Below are 6,168 nucleotides of genomic sequence, written 5' to 3'. Positions count from 1 at the left end.
TTCTTCACAGTCCAACTCTCACATCCATACATGACTACTGGGAAAACCATAGCCTTGACTAGATGGACCTCTGTTGGCAAAGTAATGTCTCTGCTTTTGAATATGCTATCTAGGTTGGTCATAACTTTCCTTCCAAGGAGTAAGTGTCTTTTAATTTCATGGCTGCAGTCACCACCTGCAGTGATTTTGGAGCCCAAAAAAATAAAGTCTGACACTGTTTCCACTGTTTCCCCATCTATTTCCCATGAAGTGATGAGACCGGATGCCATGATCTTCGTTTTCTGAATGTTGAGCTTTAATCCAACTTTTTCACTCTCCACTTTCACTTTCATCAAGAAGTTTTTTAGTTCCTCTTCACTTTCTGCCATAAGAGTGGTGTCATCTGCACATCTGAGGTTATTGGTATTTCTCCAGCAATCTTGATTCCAGCTTGTGCTTCTTCCAGCCCAGCATTTCATGATGTACTCTACCTATAAGTTAAATAAGCAGGGTGACAATATACAGCCTTGAGGAACTCCTTTTCCGATTTGGAACCACTCTGTTGTTCCATGTCCAGTTCTAACTGTTGCTTCCTGACCTGCATATAGGTTTCTCAAGAGGCAGGTCAGGTGGTCTGGTATTCCCATCTCTTTCAGAATTTTCCACGGTTTATTGTGATCCATATAGTCAATAAAGCAGAAATAGATGTTTTCCTGGAACTCTCTTGTTTTCTCAATGATCCAGCGGATGTTGGCAATTTGATCTCTGATTCCTCTGCCTTTTTTAAAAGCAGCTTGAACATCTGGAAATTCACAGTTCATGTATTGCTGAAGCCTGGCTTGGAGAATTTTGAGCATTACTTTACTAGCATGTGAGATGAGTGCAATTGTGCTATAGTTTGGGCATCTTTGGCATTGCCTTTCTTTGGGATTGGAATGAAAACTGACCTTTTCCAGTCCTGTGGCCATTGCTGAGTTTTCCAAATTTGCTGGCATATTGAGTGCCGCACTTTCACAGCATCATCTTTCAGGATTTGGAATAGCTCCACTGGAATTCCATCACCTCCACTAGCTTTGTTCGTAGTGATGCTTTCTAAGGTCCACTTGACTTCACATTCCAGGATGTCTGGCTATAGGTGAGTGATCACACCATCATGATTATATGGGTCATGAAGATCTTTTTTGTACAGTTCTGTGTATTCTTGCCATCTCTTCTTAATATCTTCTGCTTCTGTTAGGTCCATACCATTTCTGTCCTTTATTGAGCCCATCTTTGCATGAAATGTCCCCTTGGTATCTCTAATTTTCTTGAAAAGATCTCTAGTCTTTCCCATTCTGTTGTTTTCCTCTATTTGCATTGATCACTGAGGAGGGCTTTCTTATCTCTTCTTGCTATTCTTTGGAACTCTACATTCACATGCTTATATCTTTCCTTTTCTCCTTTGCCTTTCACTTCTCTTCTTTTCACAGCTATTTGTAAGGCCTCCCCAGACAGCCATTTTGCTTTTTTGCATTTCTTTTCCATGGGGATGGTCTTGATCCCTGTCTCCTGTACAATGTCATGAACCTCCATCCACAGTTCATCAGGCACTCTATCTATCAGATCTAGGCCCTTAAATCTATTTCTCACTTCCACTGTATAATCATAAGGGATAATCATTTAGGTCATACCTGAATGGTCTAGTGGTTTTCCCTACTTTCTTCAATTTAAGTCTGAATTTGGCAATAAGGAGTTCACTATCTGAGCCACAGTCAGCTCCTGGTCTTATTTTTGCTGACTGTATAGAGCTTCTCCATCTTTGGTTGCAAAGAATATAATCAATCTGAGTTCGGTGTTGACCATCTAGTGATGTCCATGTACAGAGTCTTCTCTTGTGTTGTTGAAAGAGGGTGTTTGCTCTGACCAGTGCATTTTCTTGGCAAAACTCTATTAGTCTTTGCCCTGCTTCATTCCGTATTCCAAGGCCAAATTTGCCTGTTACTCCAGGTGTTTCTTGACTTCCTACTTTGGCATTCCAGTCCCCTATAATGAAAAGGACATCTTTTTTGGGTATTAGTTCTAAAAGGTCTTATACGTCTTCATAGAACCGTTCAACTTCAGCTTCTTCAGCATTACTGGTCAGGACATAGACTTGGATTACTGTGATATTGAATGGTTTGCCTTGGAAAAGAACAGAGATCATTCTGTCATTTTTGAGATTGCATCCAAGTACTGCATTTCAGACACTTTTGTTGACCATGATGGCTACTCCATTTCTTCTAAGGCATTCCTGCCCTCAGTAGTAGATATAATGGTCATCTGAGTTAAATCACCCATTCCAGTCCATTTTAGTTTGCTGATTCCTAGAATGTCAATGGTCACTCTTGCCATCTCCTGTTTGACCACTTCCAATTTCCCTTGATTCATGGACCTAACATTCCAGGTTCCTATGCAATATTGCTCTTTACAGCATCGGACCTTGCTTCTATCACCAGTCACATCCACAACTGGGTATTGTTTTTGCTTTGGCTCCATCCCTTCATTCTTTCTGGAGTTATTTCTCCACTGATCTCCAGTAGCATACTGGGCACTTACCAACCTGGGAGTTCCTCTTTCAGTATCCTATCCTATCATTTTGCCTTTTCATCCTGTTCATGGGGTTCTCAAGGCAAGAATACTGAAGTTGTTTGGCATTCCCTTCTCCAGTGGACCACATTCTGTCAGACCTCTCCACCATAACTCACCCATCTTGGGTGGCCCCACATGGCATGGCTTAGTTTCATTGAGTTAGACAAGGCTGTGGTTCGTGTGATCAGATTGGCTAGTTTTCTGTGATTATGGTTTCATTGTGTTTGCCCTCTGATGCCCTCTTGCAATACTTACCATCTTACTTGGGTTTCTCTTACCTTGGACATAGGGTATATAATGGGTATTGTTAATTGTCGAAAATGTGTGGAAAATGCTATGTCTAAAGCAATGTTTTCTTCCCTGTGCTCTCCACTTCTATAATCATCTTAGATAGGCTTATCCATTTACATAGTTGCCCTAGAGACAAAGGAGTTTCACTCAGGCACTTACTATAAAGAATAGAGGGGAAACTATTTTTCTTCCTTTATAGTTTCTGGTGACCAGGATGAGACTTGCAAATGGGATACTGGGAAAACTGCAGAGGTCAGGAAAGGATGAGAATTCTCACCAAAGTCAGCTCCCCTAGATCTCTCTCTGTGGCACCTAGTGTGAAATAAAATATTTCCTGCCATATAAGTAGACAGGGATTCACAGTTATCAGCGATTACAGCCCTCCAATGTGAGCTGGTGAGTCATAAGGGCACTCAGGAAGAATACCTACTAGCCATCAGATTGCAGCCACTCCCTATAGTAAGCTCCAAAAGAGCTCAGGATGTGAAAAATACAGGGTACCAGGTGAGATGGCCATGAAAGGAATGATTTCGGTGAGTCAGATTCTTGCAGCTTCCCATATATAGACAAGCACTAAATTCCTTAACTTGGGATATCTGGTTTTCTTTAACAATACTTTTTTTAAGAGATAAATAAGGCCTTTATATACAGAGAAGAGCTAGTGGTGAGTGGAGTTAAGGTAGCACTAGTAGTAAAGAACCCGCCTACCATTGCATGAGACATGAAATCCAGGTTCAGTCCTTGGATTGGAGAAATCCCCTGGAGAAGGGAACAGCAACCCACTCCAGCATTCTTGCCTGGAGAATCCCATGGACATAGGTGCCTGACGGGCTATAGTTCATGGAGTGGCAAAGAATCAGACATGCCTGAAGTGACTGAGCACACATACAGAGAAGCATGACTAACTAGCGGGGGCAGGCGGGCTGTCAGCAGCAGCAGGCCAGACAGGGTGACCACACCAGCAGGGCCCTGTCAGTGGTAGAAGATGCGCCAGAAGCAGGCCTTGTCCTCCTTGTCTTTCTGAGGGATCTGCACTTAGAGGCATGGCTCACAGCTAGATCTGCACCTAGATCCACAGCTCAGGGCTCACCATAGTCGCCAGGGTGGGTCCCAGCTCCAGCACCTTGGCAAAGTCAGCCTGGGCCTCTTGAGTGTTCCACATTGATGCATGTGCCTTGATGTACTTGAAGTAGGCCTTGACATTGTCATCATACTTACTGAGGATGGAGGAGCAGTGGCCCAGCATTTCTGATACTCTTCCACCATCAGCTTGCACTAACAGTAGTTGAGCAACAGCAGTGTGATCTGCTGATCCAATTGGATTCTGTCAGGGGACTCAGACTGTTCTTTTATCTGAAGGTTCTTGACACAGGTGATGGCCTCATACCATTTGGCAGCAGCCTCCTTCACATGGCCTTCGAGGTACAACCAGTTGCCCTCCTGGTGGATGACTGGCATTGCCTTTGCCTTCTCCTCAACTGTCATTGCCCATGGGTCCTGCTGATATGTGCCAGGATTCTCCATCTTAAGCATCTCAATGTCAAAGATGAGAGGCTAGGCCTTCTGCTGCAGGGTATCCAGATCAGCATGGCCCAGGGAATTGTGCTCCTGCATCTAGGTGATGCCCTCCAGGAGGTCCTTGCTGGCTGCGATGTTGAGTAAACTCTTGGCCAATAGCCAATATAAGACCACATGCTTGACGTCACAACAGAACTGAGCGATCTCCCCCTCCCACATGGTGTACAGGATGGGCTCCCACAGGGGCAGCTTAAACTTCTTGCCAATGATGAGCTCCATGGTTTGCTCCATGGTTTGCCCCCTGGCCGGCTGTCATCCAGCATGGTGTTCTCCTTGTCATTGCAAAGAGTCTGGTAGCGGAACTTGACTTTGGTTCCATCCTGAAAGTCAGAGAGCTTTCCTTGGCCATTCTGTATCATGTGCTTTTGGATCCCATCCTCCCAGAGTCTTTCAATGATATCTACCATACTCCTTCCTCACTGCTCTCTTTCAGCAGCTTCTAGACCAGCTTCCGCAACTTCTAGAATTTAGGCAACTTCTGAGCTGGCGTCATTGTGGCTATGGGCAGAACAATAATATTTTGATGTTCAGATTACCTGCCCTTTGTGTAAAACTTCTATATAATCTGGCTCCTCCCCACCTCTCCTCAGAGCAGTTCTCTCAGGATTACTTGAGATGCTGTTTCCCAGGCTTGAAATTCTAAAACTTCCCACCAAATAAAACATAACTCTCAACTTTTGGAGGAGGAACTGGCAACCCACTCCAGTATTCTTGCCTGGAAAATTCTACTGACAGAGGAGCCTAGCAGGCTACACTCTACGGGGTCACCAGGAATCGGACAAGACTGAGCACGCATGCACATGGCATAGATTTCTTTTAAACTGGCATTCTTGCTTAATGATGTCATCTAGGCATCATTGGAGACTAAAAAAAATTACTGCTCTGTAAATAAAGCTAATTAAATGTCTACATAAATTTTAAAAGGGGCAATATTTTAATTTTTTCTTACTTAATAGTGTAAAAATTCTTTGAACTAAGCTAAAACCATGGGAAAACTTGCTACTTTAGTGTTTAGCAGTATACCAAGACTAGCAAGAGTTTGCTTCAGGATTTCATTGAATAATTAAGATTATATTTTGACTGTGTCAGAGCCATTCAAATTGTTGGTGTTGCATCATAGCTACCTTAATTGTTTTAAACATGGATCCTCTGTGCCTGTGAATTTATTTGCATGCTTCTACTTGACTTTACTGACTCAGCTTTTAGGTTGTGACTATTTTTTAAGTCAACAAAAGAAGAAGCTAAAATTTTACATAGTTCATTTTTCCCCAAATTAGGATTGGCAAGGAAAAATATTGATTCTTGACCCTTTCTTTCCCTTTGCCTTCCTGTCTCACTGTGTATCCTGAGAGGTTGGCCTGGCTACCATCAGATTGTAGGGCCCCAAAATATGGCCAGATACAAATGTGGGTTGTACTCCATTTGCAGCTAGGGTCCTACCAACCATTCCCAGCTCTCAAGGGAATTGTCTAAGTCATTCTTTCAGTTATCTTTGGGGGTGGCTCTAGATCTCGGAAGGGGAGTAATGTTTGCATTTCACTGGAGACCCCTCTTGTGTCCAGGTGCTGTGTTGAGCTGTGCTGTGCCTTGTCGCTCAGTTGTGTCTCTTTGTGACTCCACAGACGGTAGCCCACCAGGCTCCTCAGTCCATGGGATTTTCCAGACTAGAATACTGGAGTGGGTTGCCATTTCCTCCTCCAGGGGATCTTCCCA

The 6,168-nt window shown here is 43.5% G+C and overlaps 1 pseudogene; it reads right to left on the bottom strand.

Annotated features, from left to right (window-relative positions):
- Nucleotides 1-3,943: 3,943 nt before the first annotated feature.
- LOC102272489 (AH receptor-interacting protein pseudogene) lies at nucleotides 3,944-4,862 on the bottom strand (annotated as a pseudogene).
- Nucleotides 4,863-6,168: the final 1,306 nt, after the last annotated feature.

Source organism: Bos mutus, chromosome 4 (assembly GCF_027580195.1).
Source record: "Bos mutus isolate GX-2022 chromosome 4, NWIPB_WYAK_1.1, whole genome shotgun sequence".
In the NCBI taxonomy this organism is placed as follows: domain Eukaryota; kingdom Metazoa; phylum Chordata; class Mammalia; order Artiodactyla; family Bovidae; genus Bos; species Bos mutus.
The sequence above is the reverse complement of the archived record's forward strand: the minus strand, read 5'-3'. Positions and strand labels throughout refer to the sequence as shown.